The sequence below is a fragment of the Amblyraja radiata genome, chromosome 12 (assembly GCF_010909765.2).
Source record: "Amblyraja radiata isolate CabotCenter1 chromosome 12, sAmbRad1.1.pri, whole genome shotgun sequence".
In the NCBI taxonomy this organism is placed as follows: Eukaryota; Metazoa; Chordata; class Chondrichthyes; order Rajiformes; family Rajidae; genus Amblyraja; species Amblyraja radiata.
The window spans coordinates 39424938-39446576 of record NC_045967.1 but is presented as its reverse complement, the minus strand read 5'-3'; the positions used below and the strand labels follow the sequence as shown (position 1 = coordinate 39446576).

The following is a 21639-nucleotide window of genomic DNA, read 5'->3' as shown; positions in this document are numbered from 1 at the left end:
AGCCTATCTGGCACTGGGGATTTATCGGCCTTTAATCCATTTAATTTACCCAACACCACTTCCCGGCTAACCTGGATTTCACTCAATTCCTCCAACTCCTTTGACCCGCGGTCCCCTGCTATTTCCGGCAGATTATTTATGTCTTCCTTAGTGAAGACGGAACCAAAGTAGTTATTCAATTGGTCCGCCATATCCTTGTTCCCCATGATCAACTCACCCGTTTCTGACTGCAAGGGACCTACATTTGTTTTAACTAATCTCTTTCTTTTCACATATCTATAAAAACTTTTGCAGTCAGTTTTTATGTTCCCTGCCAGTTTTCTTTCATAATCTATTTTTCCTTTCCTAATTAAGCCCTTTGTCCTCCTCTGCTGGTCTCTGAATTTCTCCCAGTCCTCCGGTATGCTGCTTTTTCTGGCTAATTTGTACGCATCATCCTTCGCTTTGATACTATCCCTGATTTCCCTTGTTATCCACGGATGCACTACCTTCCCTGATTTATTCTTTTGCCAAACTGGGATGAACAATTTTTGTAGTTCATCCATGCAGTCTTTAAATGTCTTCCATTGCATATCCACCGTCAACCCTTTTAGAATTAATTGCCAGTCAATCTTGGCCAATTCACGTCTCATACCCTCAAAGTTACCTTTCTTTAAGTTCAGAACCATTGTTTCTGAATTAACAATGTCACTCTCCATCCTAATGAAGAACTCAACCATATTATGGTCACTCTTGCCCAAGGGGGCACGTACAACAAGACTGCTAACTAACCCTTCCTCATTACTCAATACCCAGTCTAAAATAGCCTGCTCTCTCGTTGGTTCCTCTACATGTTGATTTAGATAACTATCCCGCATACATTCCAAAAAATCCTCTTCCTCAGCACCCCTGCCAATTTGATTCACCCAATCTATATGTAGATTGAAGTCACCCATTATAACGGTTTTGCCTTTGTCGCACGCATTTCTAATTTCCTGTTTGATACCATCTCCAACTTCACTACTACTGTTAGGTGGCCTGTACACAGCACCCACCAGCGTTTTCTGCCCCTTAGTGTTTCGCAGCTCTACCCATACCGATTCCACATCCTGCAAACTAATGTCCTTCCTTTCCATTGCGTTAATCTCCTCTCTAATCAGCAACGCTACCCCACCTCCTTTTCCTTTCTCTCTATCCCTCCTGAATATTGAATATCCCTGAATGTACAGCTCCCAGCCTTGGTCACCCTGGAGCCATGTCTCCGTGATCCCAACTATATCATAGTCATTAATAGCTATCTGCACATTCAACTCATCCACCTTATTACGAATGTTCCTTGCATTGAGACACAAAGCCTTCAGGCTTGTTTTTACAACACTCTTACCCCTTATACAATTTTGTTGAAAAGTGGCCCTTTTTGATTTTTGCCCTGGATTTTCCGGCCTGCCACTTTTACTTTTCACCTTGCTACCTATTGCTTCTACCCTCATTTTACACCCCTCTGTCTCTACGCTCACACATTTAAGAAACCCTTTCCCTTTAACTCCATCCTCCACTATCCCATTCGACACCCCACCCCCCTTATTCAGTTTAAAACCACCCGTGTAGCAGTTGCAAACCTGCCTGCCAGAATGCTGGTCCCACACCTGTTAAGATGCAATCCGTCCCTTTTGTACAGTTCCCCCTTACCCCAAAACAGATCCCAGTGATCTAAGAATCTAAATCCCTGCCCCGTGCACCAGTTCCTCAGCCACACGTTCAGGTCCCGTATCTCCCTGTTCCTGCTCTCGCCAGCACGAGGAACTGGAAGCAAACCGGAGATAACAACCCTGGAGGTCCTGCTTTTCAGCATTTTTCCGAGCTCTCTAAAGTCACGCTGCAGAATATTCATCCCCTTCTTTCCGACATCGTTTGTGCCGACATGCACTACCACTTCCGGATGTTCAACTTCACCCTTGAGGATTTTCTGCACTCTGTCCGTGACATCCTGGATCCTGGCACCAGGAAGGCAGCACACCATCCTCGCATCCCGTCTGTTGCCGCAGAAACCCCTGTCCGTACCTCTCACAATGGAGTCTCCTACTACAATGGCGTTGCCTGCCTTAGGCCTTTTTGGTTTTGGCTCAACAGCCCTATTCGCATCACAAGCCAGTCCGCCGCCCAGTGTAAACACCTCTTCTGTCCCGACAGCTTCTAAGTGGGTGAACCTGTTCACAAGAGGGACAACACCCGGGGACGTTGGCATTCCATGCTTCCCTCCCGTTCTCACTGTCTCCCACCTTCTCTCTTCCAGTACCTTAGGTGTAACAATCGTACTGTAGGACTTGTCGAGGAATGACTCCGTTTCTCGGACGAACCGGAGGTCATCCACTTGCTTCTCCATTTCCCCAACACGGCCCTTCAGGAGCTCTACCTGGATGCACTTTTCGCATTTGTAGCAGCCAGAGGCACCAGCGGTGTCCTTGACCTCCCACATACTGCAAGCATCACACTGAATCAGCTTGCCTGACATCTCCTTCTTTCGTCTCTCCCTCTGCAGTGTTTTGCGTAGTCTCCTCTCCGAAGACTCTCGAGCCAAAGACTCGCACTTTTCTCACAAGGGCACTTTTCTCACAAGGGCACTTTTCTCACAAGGGCACTTCTCTCACAAGGGCACTTCACTCACAAGGGCACTTCACTCACTGCCGCTCCCTAAGAGCAGTCTTACTTAAATTGACTGATAAATTGCCTGATTTACCAATTTACAACCAAATTCCTCAGTTTTCAGCTGTTTTCCCTGCACTGACTCGCTTCTCTCCTCCCACTTGGGCTAGAGCCAATCAGTCGTATCTCTTGCTAATCTCCTCCTGCTGCTGCTGCTGCTGCTGTTGTTGTTGTTGCTCCCAAAGCTACAGCAGTTCTGAGTCAAGTTTGCCTGTCCTTGACCTGTACTTAAACTGTTTTCACTTCTCTGCTCCCACTTGGGCTAGAGCCAATCAGTCGTATCTCTTGCTAACTAATGCTGCTGCTGTTGTTGTTGCTCCCAAAGCTACAGCAGTTCTGAGTCAAGTCTGCCTGTCCTTGACCTGTACTTAAACTGTTTTCACTTCTCTCCTCCCACTTGGGCTAGAGCCAATCAGTCGTATCTCTTGCTAATCTCCTCCTGCTGCTGCTGTTGTCATGATTTCTTTATACCTCATTTATGAGTTTATACCATTGTAATAAATCAAACCATTATATTTTAATTCGAAACTTGTTTCCACGTAGAAGAAGGATCCTATAAATTAAGAACTAGTTATGATTAGGTATTCTGTAGGGCCATTACTTAGTATTGAATGCCTCAAGTATCCAAACATTTTGATCATTGGGTTATTGGATTTTGAGAGTGAGCCTGCGTATGATACGTGCAGCAGACAGTATCAGATCAAGATAATGGATCACCATTGTCAATCCGAAACGGACAATATATTCTGGCCATGTTCGCTATCGCTGAATCTCAGATAAAAAGCAAATAACTAATAAAAAGATAAAGTCATTGGAGTTCCCTTTCAGCTCTGTAAGCATGCACAAACAAGCAGTGTCAAAGATCAGCAATTTAATATTATTGAATGAAATTATTTAAATGAAATATATGACCTGTAATGTGATTGAGGTTTGGAAACAGAACAGCACTGCTGTGTGAATGTCTGTGTGAAATAGCCACTGTATGACAAGCCTGCCCTGAAAGCTGCATCCTTATTGTTAGAGAAGGAACTGCAATGCTGGAAAATCGAAGGTAGATGCTGGAGCAACTCAGCGGGTGCAGGAACATCTATGGAGCGAAGGATCTATGGTCTGAAGAAGGGTTTTTTTGCCCGAAACATTGCCTATTTCCTTCGCTCCATAGATGCTGCTGCACCCACTGAGTTTCTCCAGCAATCTTGTCTACCTTCCTTATTGTTTGTGCAACATGGTTGTTGTTGCATGATTCCCTGCCACTGATTGTTTCTGGGTTATCCACTTTCCTGTTGAACAAATAAAATTATTGAAAGTTGTTGGAGGCTTCCTGATAGCTTCCTGGAGATGTGCTGTGTCCCTTACCAGCGGCACTCCAGCTACTGTTGCTAGGAATCTCGTTGATATTAACTTTCCGGTTTTCTTTCAAGCACTCCACAGTTCTCAGGAGAAGGATTGGAGCATTCATGGCAGATGGATGAAAGTGCATCTTTATCTCTTAAATAATTCCATTTGAGGATAGTCGCCAAAAGCAACAATGACCTTGAGTGAAAGCCATTATTAAACCCTGCACACTTCACGTGCAGAGGCAAATGACAGAAGCTGCCAACGATATACAGTTGCCTTATACCTTCAGGCAACGGGCTTCTGTAAATAAAGTAGCTCTCTGGCCATATTTTCGGACATTCTTCATTTCATCACCTGGCAGAAACCTACATAGTCAGTGGTAGACAGATACAAAATGCTGGAGTAACTCAGCGGGACAGGCTGCATCTCTGGAAAGAAGGAATGGGTGACGTTTCGGGTTAACATAGAAACATAGAAAATAGGTACAGGAGGAGGCCATTTGGCCCTTCGAGCCAGCACCGCCATTCATTGTGATCATGGCTGATCATCCACAATCAATAACCCATGCCTGCCTTCTCCCTATACCACTTGATTCCAATAGCCCCTAAAGCTCTATCTAACTCTCTTTTAAATTCATCCAGTGAATTGGCCTCTACTGCCTTCTGTGGCAGAGAATTCCACAAATTCACAACGCTCTGGGTGAAAAAGTTTTTTCTCATCTCAGTTTTAAATGGCCTCCCCTTTATTCTTAGACTGTGGCCCCTGGTTCTGGACTGCCCCAACATTGGGAACATTTTTCCTTCAAATGTCCTTCCTCAAATGAGTAGACCAAACCTGCACACAATACTCCAGATGTGGTCTCACCAGGGCCCTGTACAACTGCAGAAGGACTTCTTTACTCATATAATCAAATCCTCTTGTTATGAAGGCCAACATGTCATTAGCTTTCTTCACTGCCTGCTATACCTGCATGTTTACGTTCAGTGACTGTAACGGACACCAAGGTCTCGTTACACTTCCCTTTTTCCTAATCTGACACCATTGAGATAATAATCTGCCTCCTTGTTCTTGCCGCCAAAGTGGATGACCTCACATTTATCTACATTATACTGCATCTGCCATGCATCTGCTCACTCACTCAACCTGTCCAAGCCTGCAACCTCCTAGCATCCTCTTGCAGTCACTCTGCCACCCAGCATTGTGTCATCTGCAAATTTCCTAGTGTTACTTTTACTTCCATCATCTAAATTATTAATATATATTGTAAATAGTTGCAGCCGTGTATTCCTACTCCTTGTTTCCTGTCTGCCAAACAATTCTCTATCCATGTCAATACCCTACCCCAATAGCATGTGCTCTAATTTTGCCCACTAATCTTCTGTGGGACCTTATCAAAGGCTTTCTGAAAGTCCAGACGCACTACATTCACTGGCTCTCCTTCATCCATTTTACTTGTCACACTCTCAAAAATTCTCAAAAGATTAGTCAAGCAGGATTTATCCTTCATAAATCCATGCTGACTTGGACCAATCCTGTTATTCTAAATGCGCCGTTATTACTTCTTTAATAATTTACTCCAGCATCTTTCCCACCACCGCTGTCAGGCTGACTGGTCTATAATTCCCCATTTTCTCTCTCGCTCTTTTCTTGAAAAGTGGGATAATGTTATCCTCCAATCCACAGGAACAGATCAGGAATCTATAGAACATTGGAAAATGATCACCAATGCCTCCACGATTTCTAGGGCCACCTCCTTGAGTACCCTGGGATGCAGACCATCAGGCCCTGGGGATTTATCATCCTTCAGTCCCATCAGTCTACCCAAAAATATTTCTCGCCTAATACAAATTTATTTCAGTTCCTCTGTCTCCCTAGACACTCTGTCGTCTAGTACATCTGGAAGATTGTTTGTGTCTTCCTTAGTGAGACCCAAGGGTTGAGATTACAGGAGAGGAACAACATGATCCATGAATACATGAATTTAATCACAAAATATTATTTTAACTCTGAAACAGTGGTGACAATTTTTAGTCTCATAATGTGAAAATAAACTGACATAGCAACTTGTCTGCTCATTACAGAATACCAGTTTACATGAATTTTACATGCAAGGCTCTAAACCTCCATTGAAGATTGCCAGACCTGCCTTTATTTCAACAAGGGGAACTTCCTGAGATGTTATCCTAATCAGCTGCTGCCTTTTTGTTAGGAAGTCATGAAAAACCCAATGTTCAGGTTTTCTAGAATCATCACACTGTTCCCACTTAAATTACAGCATTTTGTCAGAAGAACCTGAGAACATTGGTTCTCCATTTTAGATCAATATAAAATGTTATAAAACGAGTTCAAAAGGAAATATACTTATTTATTCACAATACCAAATCAAGATATGTGAGGCTTTGACGTTTCTCTTTGTTCTTTGAATATGGAACCAAACTTTTTAATTCAGCTTACTGATCCGAAATACAAGCTGCTATTATCGGGAGAATACTCTGGATCGCCGGCTAAGGAATTGATTTGATCAGTAGATCCTGTTACATATTTCTGTGGCTTTACAACTCCTTTTCAATAAAATTTTCTGGCACTTTAGCTCCATTTATCATTTGAAAATAATACCAGGTATTATGTGCAAAATATGCTGAGAAACAGCAGACTAAGAAGAGGGTCTTTAAAACAGTCTGAATAAAAATGCTAACTTTAATTTGAAGTAAGATCCACACATGAAGAAACGAGGAACAAAAGGACACAAAGTGCTGGAGTAAATCAGGCTACATTTCTGGAGAACATGGATGGGTGACATTTTAGGTTGGGATCCTTCTCCTGACATACACGAAAACAACAACCAAACCTTGCTGAAAAACATTCAGGATATAAATTTGCTTAACTTTGCTCAGCTGAGCTGCACATGTAAACAATTAAATTAACATTGGATCATTCCCACTCAGCATAGCTCAGCTCTGACCACTACATTTACCGAATCAATTGGAAGAGATAATGATGCAGCTTTAATGCTTGCACTCCTTGTATCCTGAAGAAAATTCCCTGATTTTCCTAAACCATCTCAATTATTCTGAAGATTGATATTGATAGTGTACTTAGCATAATGTTTAGTTTTGTATCACATCACGGAAGAAGACCACTCAGTACAATGGTTCCATTCTAGTGGGTAGAAAGGAAATGCAGATGCTGATTTACACTGAAGATAGACACAAGGTGCTGGAGTAACTCAGCGGGTCAGGCAGCATCTCTGGAGAAAAAGGATGGGTGACATTTCGGGTCGGGACCATTTTTCAGGCTGAAAGTTCATTCTAGTGTCAGCTTGGTAACCCCAGCAGTAATATGCACCCCTTTTTCCTACAACTTATTCTCTCTTTGTGCCCATCAACTCTCCATTGGTTCTTTTGGTTACATACCTACACTAAAGGACAATTTAAAGCAGCAGATTAACTTACCTGCTTATCGTTAGGATGTGGAAGGAAATCGGAAACAGATCTTTGGGCATATTTTCCAAGCATCATCATATGATAACTCTGTAGAAATCTAGACGGTTATGAGAATATTGCCAGGCCTAAAGAGCCTTCGCTATAGGGAGAGATTGGGCAGGCTGGGACTTTATGCCTTGGAACACAGGAAGCTGAGGGGTGATCTTACAGAGGTGTATAAAATCATAATGGAGAATTGATAGGGTGAATGCACAAAGTTTTTCACCCAGGGTAGGGAAATGAAGAACCAAACAAAGCTTTTCACCGCATCTCAGTACACATGACAATAATAAATCTAAACCTAAGTAAGTTCAAATTTATTTCTGAGTTTTCCATACCACTCACAAAAGGAAGTATTCCTGTGGAAGTATGATTTAGTTTAGTCTAGTTTTAGTTTAGTTCAGAGATACAGCATGGAAACAGGTCCTTAGGTCCACTGAGTCCACGCTGACCATCAATCACCCATTCATGCTAGTTCGATGTTGTACCCCTCTCATGCACTCCCTACATACTAGGGGGAATTTATGGCGGCCAATCAACCAAGAAACTTGCACATCTTTGCGAGTTGGGAGGAAACCTGAGTAACTGGAGGAAACCCACGTGGTCACAGGGAGAATGTGCAAACTCCACACAGGCAGCACCTGAGGTCAGGATCAAACCTGGGTCTCTGGTGTTCCGAGGCAGCAGCTCTACCAGCATCGTCACTGAGGCAGGTACTATAACAACATTTAAAAGACATTTGAAAAGGTAAATGGATAGGATTAGAGGGATCGGGGCCAAACGCGAGCAGGTGGGCCTAGTGTAGATGGGGCATCTTAATCAACATGGGCAAGTTGGGCCAAAGGGCTGTTTCCATGCTGTATGGCTCTATGACTATGTGTAGAACCTCCCACTGGTCAGTCTTCATAGCTGGTTACAGGGAATGAATTCTGATAAGAGAAGAGAATGAGAAGATGAGGGAATGATAGCCAAACCCAAACTCTGTTCAAACAATATCCAAGTAAGTTCATCTTCTTACACTGGACAACAAGCAGGAACAAGAACCACAGCTGATTTTACATTGCAGATTTTAGAGATGAGGCGGCAAATTTAAACCACTCTATTGCTGCCTTGGATGAGTTCAGCTTCACTGTGATTTGACTTTAATTGAAATAATTTATTTATTTCTCAGATATTTAAAAATGGCATAAAAGTCACTTAAAAGCTTAGTTGCTTTGTGTGGCTTTTAGTTTGAGTGATTGAGGCTGAGTCTGCTGTAAGACATGAGTGCTCGGCATTCTCCAACTTCAATACTCATTCCATCTATCTGAGGTTTTGTAACTGTAACGCACTGGTGAAGAGATCACTTTAACTGTCGACTATTGTAGCCACTTTAGAGCTGCGTATAACAGCTCTGGAAAATGAAATAATAAGAGCATTGTTCCAGCGTCCTATTGCTGACACTGTTACGTATGAGATAATGTTTCGTGTAATTTGTAATATAAACCCACAGCAGCTTGCTTTCCCGTCAGGGCATTGTTTAACGAGATACTGTTATTGTTCTCTCTCTCGCTCTCTCTCCTTCTCTCCCTCTCTCTCCCTCTCTCTCCCTCTCCCATAATATACTTGTACAATTGCCATGTTCTACGTGTCTGTCCAACTAGAGTATGATTTTTTGGCAAGACTCTGAAACTCCTACATTTGGAAGGGAAGTTGGTCACATTCCCAGCTTGTGTAAACATCAGAGATGAATGCAATGGAAACAGCATTAGGGGTAATTTCTCTCCAGCTCTTCCCCTTTTCCATCTCACTCACACACACAACCCCACACAATTGCAACTGCAGCTCTGAGCAGCAAATGTGTCAATGAGTTCTATATGCATTCTGATCGATGAAAATTTCTCAGAGATAGCAAGAGAGTTGAGGCATTTTGTGTGAACTGTTTACGGCATCTCAGATACGGACATTAGATACAGCTACAAATATCACAGTAAGTACTGATGAAAGCATTGCAACTGTCTTGTTTTATTGTTTACTTGGATAACTTGCCTGAAATCTATTCTTTGGAGTTAGCCTTACTGCTGTAAGATTAGTTTGTGCTGTTAAGTTTTGTTATTGCAAAATGATTACCATCTTTATGTCAATGCTATGTGAATGTATTTACATTTTTTCTGGATCTGAGTATGCAGTTCTGCTGAGCTAAATATAAAACTGCCTTTAATTTTGCGTGATATTACGTGGTTTGATCTTGTTGATAATGAAGCTAATAAAACCTATAGTTTCAATACTTGTAGTTTCTAGTTAGTGCATAATAGTATCGGAAGCTCGTGGAAATGGAAACATTAGTAATGTTGAAATGTTATAATTTAAAAGCTTTACTCATTATACCCATCCTAGATAATAGTAAAACTCGACGAGTGCATGATTGCACTGTGTACAGTTCTCCCCGCCAAAAGGTATTTTATATCACTTGCTATTGACCAGACCATCAATGGTAGGGTTGTAGCGTGAGCAAAGTTCTTATACCATCTCTGTGTGTGAATTCAATGGCAGTATAATGGGTTCTGATATATTCTAAAGTGTAATCAATGCAAGGGGTTCTAAAGAGAGACACAAAATGCTGGAGTAACTCAACGGGCCAAGTAGCATCTCTGGAGAAAATGAATAAGTGACGTTTCAGTTCGGGACCATTCTTCAGACCATCAAGAGGTTCTATTTGCTCGTTGTTGCTCCAAATATGAATGCCCATGAAATATGAGTGAGCAAATGCATAGAAAAGATTAGGAAATCTTTTTAATAAAAATGAAAAGCTGATCTCACGTTTTGCGCACTTTTTACAGCAATTAGGATTCCACATTAGAGAATAGTATCCAGCATAACCAGCATCCAATTACTTGCAATCATTAACTAATGTGAGAAATTGCTGCACTTATTCACCGTTGGAAGGTATAAGGGAGAAAGCAAAGTATTACGTTAATACTTAATATGAACAGTGAGAAAATCAGTATAATAAAAGCTTGATGATTACTGCGTGACTGGAATGAGTTACACAATCAGTTCGCTTCCCAAGGCAGTAGAGACTGAGCAGCAGTTGTTGGCAATAGTTATCCTTCCTTCTGCCAGTATTTATATTGAAGTGGTTTGTTCATTGACCTTTGGTTTTCTTTCATCATTACTGATTTTATGTTCTAATTGTGTGGCACGGTGGCGCAGCAGGAGAGTTCATAAGATCATGTGATAGGAGCAGAATTAGGCCATTCGGCCCATCAAGTCTACTCTGTCATTCAAACATGGCCGATCTATCTCTACCTCCTAACCCCATTCTCCTGCCTTCTCCCCATAACCTCTGACACCCATATTAATCAAGAATGATCTCTGTGTTAAATATACCCACAGACTTTGCCTCCACAGCCTTCTATGGCAAATAATTCCACAGATTCACCACCCTCTGACTAAAGAAATTCCTCCTCATCCCCTCCCTAAAAAAAACATCCTTTAATTCCGAGGCTATGACCTCTGGTCCTAGACTCTCCCTCGGGTAGAAACATCCTCTCCACATCTACTCTATCCAAGCATTTCACTATCCTGTACGTTTCAATGCAGTCCCTCCGCATGCTTCTAAACTCCGGCGAGTATAGGCCCCTTGCCGTCAAGCGCTCATCATATGTTAACCTACTCATTCCTGGGACCATTCGTGTAAATCTCCTCTGGACCCTCTCCAGAGCCAGCACATCCTTCCTCAGATGTAGTGCCCAAAATTGCTGTCTTATAGCGCCAGAGACCTGGGTTCGATCCTGACTATGGGTGCTGTCTGTATGGAGTTTGTACGTTCTCCCCATGAACTGCGTGGGCTTTCTCCGGCTGCTCTGGTTTCCTCCTACATGCCAAGGACGTACAGGTTTGTACACTAATTGGCTTGGTAAAATTGTAAATTGTCCCAAGTGTGTGTAGGATAGTGTTGGTGAGCGGGGATGGCTGGTTGTCCCAAGTGTGTGTAGGATAGTGTTGGTGAGCGGGGATGGTTGGTTGGCATGGACTCGTTGGGCTGAAGGGCCTGTTTCCTTACTATCTCTTTATCTCTGAAACTGAAATTAATTGAACACTTTCCTTCACATTGGATGTAAAATTTCGAGGAAAGCTGTGCATCCAAGTGACTGAGGAAAGTGATCGTTTGTTTTGTGTGGCTACAAGTGAAACTAATGTTATTAACTCTGAGACCACTGAACACATTCTGGGTGCATGGAATTTGCCTTGCACTCAAAATGGTTCTGCGGTTACAGGAGGTCCAATAGTTTATATGATCACTTCAAATATTTTCAACAGAATATGATGGATATGTTGTTGATACGGAACTGTCCACTCAAAATAAACATCTTCTGAGGTGGTCATCCGAGTTTGTTGTGTGCGAAAGGGTTGAACTAGCCAGAGGAGCTACATGTTTAGTTTAGAGATACAGTGTGAAAACAAGCCCTTCGGCCCATCAGATCTACGGCGGTCAGCGATCACCCATACTAGTTCTAACCTAGAAACTAGGAGCAATTTACAGAAGTCAAATAACGTACAAACCTGATTTCCTCCCACATGCCAAACCTGAACGTCCTTTTGGAATGTGGGGGGGAAACCGGGGCATCTGGAGAAAACCCACGTCATCACAGGGAGAACATACAAACTCCATACAGGCAACATCCATAGTCTGGATCGAATTCAGTCTCTGGCGCTGTAGGGCAGCAACTCTACTCCTGTGCCACTGTGTCACCCACATGTTGCTATTGTTAAACTATTAATGCAAGTGACATGAATGTGATCGAGCCTCAATCATCTACTGCCTTGTCATGAATAATGTGGATAAATGTGAGGTTATCCATTTTGGTGGCAAAAACAGGAAAGCAGACTATTATCTAAATGGTGGCCGATTAGGAAAAGGGGAGATGCAGCGAGACCTGGGTGTCATGGTACACCAGTCATTGAAAGTGGGCATGCAGGTGCAGCAGGCAGTGAAGAAAGCGAATGGTATGTTAGGTTTCATAGCAAAAGGATTTGAGTATAGGAGCAGGGAGGTTCTACTGCAGTTGTACAGGGTCTTGGTGAGACCACACCTGGAGTATTGCGTACAGTTTTGGTCTCCAAATCTGAGGAAGGACATTATTGCCATAGAGGGAGTGCAGAGAAGGTTCACCAGACTGATTCCTGGGATGTCAGGACTGTCTTATGAAGAAAGACTGGATAGACTTGGTTTATACTCTCTAGAATTTAGGAGATTGAGAGGGGATCTTATAGAAACTTACAAAATTCTTAAGGGGTTGGACAGGCTAGATGCAGGAAGATTGCTCCCGATGTTGGGGAAGTCCAGGACAAGGGGTCACAGCTTAAGGATAAGGGGGAAATCCTTTAAAACCGAGATGAGAAGAACTTTTTTCACACAGAGAGTGGTGAATCTCTGGAACACCCTGCCACAGAGGGTAGTCGAGGCCAGTTCATTGGCTATATTTAAGAGGGAGTTAGATGTGGCCCTTGTGGCTAGGGGGATCAGAGGGTATGGAGAGAAGGCAGGTACGGGATACTGAGTTGGATGATCAGCCATGATCATATTGAATGGCGGTGCAGGCTCGAAGGGCCGAATGGCCTACTCCTGCACCTAATTTCTATGTTTCTATGTTTCTATGAAGCCTTTGCATGCAGACATAGTTTTAGTAATTCTGAGATAAGATTGTAGGGGATAAACATGTTTAGGAGGTATCTAAGTATTCATTTGTGCCTCGTGGCCAATTCTTTATTTCAATGTAATATTCTGGATTTTCAATAAAGGCAATTAACATATTTTTCTTTCTGACTACTTGTTGTACAACTTGTTAATGTCACTTTTTCAGAGACCATATACCTTCAGCCTTATACGTGCAAACATTCACTAGTTTCCTACTGATTTAAAATATATCTCTCTTTCCATTGCTCCCAGCAAATCAAATATTCTTATCTTCTTCTCTCATTTTATTTAATCTGCCACCTTCTTGGTCACTTGCACGACTTATCTCCATCCATAGTGTAGTTTGTTTCAGTTTTCTATATTCTTCTGTCTCTTTTTTTCTGTTCTCTCTATTGAATATGCATTTTCCATTTTTGCGACCTGGTCTAGTTACGCCCAGGATTCAGCCAAGTCAATGAGTGGCCAAAATGTGTAGAAAGGAATCACAGATGTTGGTTTACACCGAAGATAGCCACAAAATGCTGGAATACTCAGCGGATCAGGCAGCATGTCTGGAGAAAGGTAATAGGTGACGTTTCAGGTCGAGACCCTTCTTTAGACGGGTGACACCTTGCTGGACCCAGCTCTCCATCTGGACTCCACTCTTCATATGTTTCTGGTCCCAGAGGTCCAACCATGGCACAGGGCGAATTGGGCAAAAAGCAGTGACTACGCTTCCGGTATTGGATCCTGAGGCCTCATCTTCAGCGGCTGTGTTGGTTTTTTGACTGCTTGTTGCTGTCAAAGACCTTTACATTGATATTAAATGTTTCTAAAACCAGTTAAAAAAGATTTATGTAATTAAAAAGTTAAAAATAATGACTTTATTTGAAGCAAAGCCACATTATGTAAACGAGAAGTGTGCAGCAAATAATGAAAAGAAGGCTAATAGTAATAGCTAAGATTAAATGAGAACGTACCAGTTTGAAGTTTGATCTTTATTTTATGAGGAGTTACGTTGAGGGACTATGTGAAGAAGACCCGTCCAGGTGCACATGCGTCAATCTTCAAAGCAGCGGCGTGAAATCACAGATGATACATACCGAAGGAAAATAGTAAGCTACGTGATACCAACTTAACTTACCTTTGATCTTTATTAGGGTGGGAGTGGAGGACACGTAGTCCCTCAACGTAACTCCTCATAAAATAAAGATCAAACTTCAAAATGGTAAGTTCTCGTTTAATCTTACTATTTTACTTCGGAGTCACGTGAGTGACTACGTGAAGGTTTTAAAGCTTCTGTGATTTCAGGCCGTAGATTCAATTTCCGGCGTATCACTGCAGTGATTGATTCTATGAGTGAAAACAGTCAATAACATGCAACCACAATATTTATGTAATCAGTCAATGGTTTATTTTATGATAAACATTTTATGTCCCCTTTTAATTACTGGGAACATTTAATACTGAATCCAAAACAGGACCACCAAATACACCAGGGTCTGCAATCTCTTTGTGGTAATACTTGTAAAACATCTTTTCATTTGCCCATCCTGCGGCCGCGAGGATATGGTCTATAGGAACGTCCACATCCTTGACCGCCGATGTTGCCGCCGCCCTGGTGGAATGAGATTTAAATTTGTCAGTATCAATTCCTGCATCCAATAACACCTGCTTCAGCCATCTGGAAATTGTTTGTGTTGACACTTTTTTGTGTGTTTTTTTATGGCTGATAAATAATGCGGATTCTACACCTCTAAGGTGCTTAGTGGTCTCAATGTAGCGTTTCAAATATGTCACTACACAAAGTCTTTGATCTGTAGGATATGCTGAAAAGAATCTGCAAATCAACAAATCAAAACGATCATGTAAAGGATGAAAATCACCAGTTACAGGGTGCACGAGTAGGTTTTCTTGTCTTGAGATATGCATTAGAGGTTCTGTCACCATTTTTAACACTAGTGGATACCATGGTTGTGTGGGCCAATCTGGGACAACCAGTACTCCTGAAGCCTTATCTTGTTTGATCTTTTGTAGACCTACTGATAAGACAAAAAGGAGGAAATGCATATAAAAACATTCCACCCCAATTTAACGAGAATGCATCTACCCCTGTTGCACCTGGATCTGGTTGCCATGAAACATATTGAGGTAACTGATGGTTCAATCTGGATGCAAACTAGTCAATTTCTGGTTTCCCAAATTTTTGAACAATGTTATGGAAAATGTCACGATTTAACATCCATTCTGTCTTGTCATTAAATTTTCGTGACCTAGTGTCTGCAATTATATTGAATTTACCTGGGAGGTAAATTGCAGAAAGCCAAATGACTCTTGTAATGCACCAGTGCCAGATCTTGTTTGCCAATCTGTCACATGCTTCTGACTTGATTCCACCCATATGATTGGCATATGCTACTGCCGTAGTGTTGTCAATCTGAACCTGCACATGCAAATTTTGCACCTTAGCGCAAAGGGCTTTAAGCCCATGAAATGTACTTAATAATTCAAGATAGTTAATGCCATGTGCCTCGAGCAAAGGTTCTTCCTCAGCATTCCATCTACCTCCACAGCTCGAGATGGTATCAGCAGCTCCCCAACTTAGTGCACTTACATCAGTTTGTAGAATGATAGCTGGTGATTCAACCAGAATTTTCCTGTAAGAATAATGAACATTCTTAATCCACCATTGTATATCATCAATTGCTGTTTTGGGTAGTTGCATGGGTCTATCAAAATGCCCGGAATGTCTTTTCAATGCTTGGATCTTTGCTCGCTGCAGTTGTTGGTAATGCAGTGGACCAAACTGAATAGCTGGAAAAGAAGCAATTAGTAAGAAGCAATTAGTTTGCCAAGTAGGCTTGCCACTTGCCTGATTGATGGCTGTTGATCTAAAATGAATTTGTTACAACCTTCAATTAGTTGCAGCTTTTTGTCCTTGGGTAAGGTCACTGTCATGTTCTCTGAATTAATAGTGAACCCCAAGTAATCAATTATTTTATTAGGTGATAGTCTAGATTTATCTGGATGGATAAGAAAGCCCAGATTTTGAAATGTTAGTTTGACTTCTAAAACTGATGCTGTTGTTGTGGCTTCAGTGTCTCCCACAATTAAAATGTCATCCAAATAAGCCATTATCAAATGGCCCTGGGCTCTTAATAATGCTAAAGTTGGTTTTAGCAGTTTTGTAAACAATCTAGGAGCTGAGGTGAAGTCATTAGGCAATGCTTTGAATTGCCACAATTGCTTCATCCAGATAAATTTCAAATATCTATGATCGTTAACATGCACGGCCACAGAGTAATATGCATCTTGGAGATCTATGCTTGCCATATAGCATTCTGTTGAAATTAGATGCAAAGCATTAGTAAATGTCTCAATTTTGAAATGTTTATATAGTACAAAAGGGTTGAGACTTGTTAAATCTAAAATGATTCTACAGCCACCATCCTTTTTTGGTCTAGAAAAAATACTAGATATAAATTGGTGGTTTTGATACACTGTTTTCTCAATCACCCCTTTTTTACTCAAATTGTCAAGTTCTACTTGAATGATTCTATTCTCTTCTCTAGAGAAAGAATATACTCGTTTTGGGATATGTTGAGTAGGGGGATTATCATATTGGTAGAATTCAATTCTAAACCCCATTATACTGCACAGTATATAAGCGTCAGATGTTATTTTACGCCATTCTTTTAGGAAGAATTGTAACCTTCCCCCAATTTGTGAATATGAAACATCTGATATGTTTCTATCAGAACCAGAACCACCTACCTCAGGGTTTACTGGTGTCGCCTTTTGTACCTTGCCCCTTGCGGGAATACCATGTCCTCCACGTCCTGGGGTCGTGCGCCAATAGCGCGTATACGGGTACGAGTGGCTTGTTCCTTCACCAGCTCCAGCCACCCTTCAGTATGGAAATTGCCTTCGAACTGTTCTGCCAAACATCGGTGGTTTCATCATACCCATCGTTTTTGCTTCTTCGTTTAAAACTTTCAGCTTTTTGGCAAGATCTTCTCCAAAGAGTAAGTTCGGCAATTGTATATTAGATGGTTTACAGAGCCCTGCAAACTTAGGATGTATGTTAGGTCTTATCGCAGTTTTACGAATACAGTTTATTTCAAAGTGTGCATTACACATCATCCCCATAACATCCTGTTGTGATGTCGTCACATTTCCTTCTTCCAGGTCTCTGGCAAACGCCGTAATGCTTGACCCCATTAATCTTAGTACCCGCTGTAACCTCATTTCTTGTGCGCATACTGCGGTGCCCATATAAGCCCATATTTCACTGTTTAGTGCTGGGACTCCTAGCAGAGCGCAATTCTGTGGGATTTCGTATTTGTTCACAATCTCATCCATCGTTGGTTCTTCCAAGTGATGGGAAAGCAGGTAATTATACTTTCTGCTATATCCTCTAGCAGAGGTTGTCCCTTGTGTCTGGGACTATAGAATGTTTGGGCCAGCCCTGGTACTTTGTGTTTTTGTATTGGGCTCTGGTCCTCATATGATTCATTGTCTGAATCTTCTGGATATTCCTCCTCATAATAGGGTTCACCTGGCATTTCCTCTTCAGGTATTTCATGCGCTGGCTCTTTGATAGGCCTACGCTTAGTCAACCCTTTTTTGGGTGTTTCAGGCTCTTCCATGGAACCATATTCTCCTGTAGACCAACGTCTGTATTGTCTTTCAGACATTTCTGTTGCTGGCTCTGTGCTAGGCCAACATACATATTCATCATAATCAGGCATTTAGGTTGCTGGCTCACTTATAGGCCAACGTTTCCCAGGATCTCTCCTGGGTGTTCCATACGCTGGCTCTCTTGTAGGCCCGCGTTTTTTATACTCCTTCTGGAGTTTGCCTTTATATATCATTTCCCCCATGAGGAATTCCAATTGTGCAACTCGGTCTGACGTGACCTCTGGTTCCGACTCGTCCGAGTCCACTGGCCTGTTTGTTTTCTTTTTGGCCTTACCCCCTGTGGGTGTTTCAACGGGGCTTTTTTCTCCCGTTTTAGAAGTTGCTGGATTTTCTACCGCCGACTTTTTCGTCAGGCGCCCGCTACTCTCAGACATTTTGTCCTCTTGAGTACTTACTGTGGCGCGCTTTCCCTTATTTCTCTCACTTTTCTCCATAATAAGACTTGCCTGTGTTCTCTGCACGCTGTCTCCACGGAGGAAAAGCAGCCTGAAAGTGAATGTAAAAGTACTTACCTTCAGGTTTTTTCTTTCACTCACCGCTTGGAGGGCTCTGCACCTCCTACCGCGGTCGCAGCGCAATGCGTATGACGATATGACGCATGTGCGCCTGGACTTCTTCAGTCTGAAGAAGGGTTTCGGCCCGAAATGTTGCCTATTTCCTTCGCTCCATAGATGCTGCTGCACCTGCTGAGTTTCTCTAGCTTTTTTTGTGTACCTTAGCTCTATTTAATGAATAGTTCCATGCCCAACCATAAAGCTGAGGAAACAATGCAAGATTCCTATGAAAGCAGGCAGCTACTCCATTCACCAGCATCTCACCTCAGCTCATCAGCTGGTTGTAGAAGTCAAAGGTGAGCCAACAAAGTGGTCCTTGTGAAAATCCTGACAAAAGGTGAATGTGTTTGAGGCCATTAATGTTGATGGCCGCAGTAGAAATACTGATGACAATCCTCTGATAGATCTCCCAACACTTCAAATATTTTTGTGTAGGAAGGAACTGCAGATGCTAGTTTATACTGAAGATAGACACATAATGCTGGTCAGAGGGCCAGGCAGCATCTCTGGAGAAAAGGTATAGGTGAAGTTACGGATCAGAACCCTTCTTCAGACTCAAGGGAAAATATTTTCCCCCGTACTCTATTTTCTGACCTCTAATCAATCCTGTGTAGTATTATAAGCTCATACAGCACATCTTTAAGAACAGAAAGCATGATTTTTTGTATAACAGACATTCACTTATGCCTTAGCCATCAAATAATTTGTGTGAGCATCATGCAACACTTTGATCGGTTTTGTATTCTCTCATGAGATGTTGCAAGACCAAATCAAATGCCCTTATCTGTTTGCCTTTAAGCTGCTCTTGAATGGCTGCAGTTTGTATGGAGAAGCTATTGGGGCTGGCCACAATCATGTGTCATTCTTAGCCAATGTTGTATTCGATAAATCACCGGATTTGGAGCCAGCTAAAGGCCACACCGGATTTGTTCTGTTCTGTATTTATTTATGCCTACAATATTCTGTTGTGCTGAAGCAAAGCAAGAATTTCATTGTCCTATCTTGGACACATGACAATAAACTCTCTTGAATCTTGAATCTCTGCCTGGCATCTCTCTTCGGTTTTGCCTCAGCGCCACATTTTGACTCGCAGACCTGTCCCCCGCTTATAATGGCAGTGTCTTCTGTCCTGACAGCTTCCAAGGAGGTGAACCTGTTTTCAAGAGGTACACCCCCCCCCCGGGACTCCTGTACTCCAATCTTCCATCCCTTCCCCATCGTCACCCACCGTCTCTTTTCGGGTATCTTCAGTATAACGATCTTACTGTAGGTCCTGTCCAGGAAACTCTTGTTTTCCTGAATGATCCTGAGGTCATCAAGTTGCCCCAACACGGTCCTTCAGGAATTGAACCTGGACACAGTTGTAACAGTGAGCACCGTCATTGTCTCTGGCCGCCCACATCCTGCAAGCCTCACACTGAATCAGCTTACCCATCATATCTTCACGGCGTCCCATCCTCTACAACTTTTGGCGTGGTCTCCTCTCCTCAACCTCCACGCCGAAGACTCTTGAGCCAAAGACTCACACTTTTCTCTCAAGGCACTTCCCTCGACAAGGCTGCTCCCCGACAAGGATTCCCATGCATCTCAATCACCCTAAACCTATGCCCTTTAGTTTTACACACTCTCCTATCCTGGGGAAGGACAATGGCTATTCACCTTATCTATGCCTTCATGACTTCATAGACTTCTCCAATCAGAATCAGAATCACACTTTATTTGACAAGTATGTTTTGCAACATATGAGGAATTTGATTGGCCAGGTCAGTCATGCAATTAAAAGCAACAGATCACTCAAAAAACATTTTAGCATGAACATCTACCACAGTGACTCCTACACATTCCTCACTGTGATGGAAGGCGAAATAAAGTTTAAGTCTCTTCCTTTTGTTCTTCCTCATTCGTGAGCCTCGAGCCCCCGTTGATGGGATGATCTTGACTCCCGTAGCCGGCGTCGTTCGGGCCTTCCGCATCGAGGCGATCAAGCTCCCACATCGGGGGGGATGTCAGCTCCCCTGCGCCGGGCGATCGAACCTCACGTCGGGGCTGGTTGAACCTTCTGCGACGTTGGAGCTCCCGACTCGGCCTCACCCGAGACTGCGAGCCCTAGATGGTGATTCCGCGGTGGACCCATGCAAGGGATTAGCTCCAATATGAAGTCCACGCGCAGGGGTATGGCTCACAACAGTCTGAGGAGGTTTCCAGCTCCATCGATGGTAGGCTGCAAAGCCCGAAGAATCTGATCCGAAAATTAATCACATCTCCGGGAATGTAAGAACCTGAAAAAAAATTCCCCCGATCCCTTCCCCCCTCCCCCCACATAAAACAAACTTTTAACGCACTAAAAAAGAACAAAAAGAAAGAAAATACGAACAGACTGCTGGCAGGGCAGCCATCGCCCCGGTGCCCCTGGTAGTCATCCCTTAATCTCACATGCTGGCCAAAAAATGTCCTAGACACTTTTATTTTAAATTTGGGAGAATTACTCATTTTGATTTGAAGTGTGATGCATTTGCTCCATTTGTTAAAATGGGATTGCAGCCTGCCGGATATTATAATCGGAAACCAGCTGAACAAGGATTTGGAGCTTTATGGGACCCGTGAATCATCACACTCTCTGCGGGATAAATAAGATTTGCAACTCTAAGGAGCTCCGAAAGTTTCAGACCACTTTCTGGAATCCTCTTACTTTGGCTTGTTTGGCTAAATCTGCAAACATCTCGGTTTATGATGATCATTCCAATGTTTTTAGAAACGTATGGTTTAAAATTATAGTAAATTTATCCAATAGCCCATATCTGAAGGAGATCATTTTTACAGTGGGTTATTCACTGAGATTGATTGACTTTTCCTTTCCCTGGCACATGGAAAACATAAAGTACTGCCTGGGCTGATGGTGGTAGTAGATAGGGTAGTGGTGTTTGAGGCTTTTCGATGGGTACATGGATAAGTAGGAAATGGACGGATCTGGATCATGTGCGAGCAGATGTGATCTTGGCATCATATCTGGCCCGGACATTGTGGGCCAAAGGGCCTGTTCGTGCTCTGTACTTTTCTATGCTAAATGCTAAACGCTACCGTCCTGGATGAGATCCATCTAGTTTCCAGATTCCAAGGTCCTGCCATCGAAGGTGTCATTACTTTTGTTGCTCGCTGTCTTTTTCTACTTGTTCCTTTGACAGTTTTTTAATATTTCTGGATGACCCTGAAAAACAACATTGCA

General features: G+C 42.6%; 1 protein-coding gene across 2 annotated transcripts in view; it reads left to right on the top strand.

Annotated features, from left to right (window-relative positions):
* LOC116979113 (rho GTPase-activating protein 6-like) overlaps positions 1 to 21639 on the top strand; it is a 212741-nt gene that overhangs the window by 74665 nt on the left and 116437 nt on the right. The window contains exon 1 of one of the 2 annotated variants that reach the window (XM_033030589.1): positions 9103 to 9471. The exons of the other annotated variant lie outside the window; for it this stretch is intronic. The gene's annotated coding sequence lies outside the window, so the exon portion shown is untranslated. Of the gene's footprint in view, positions 1 to 9102; positions 9472 to 21639 lie in introns of those variants that run through there. 2 annotated transcript variants of the gene reach the window in all.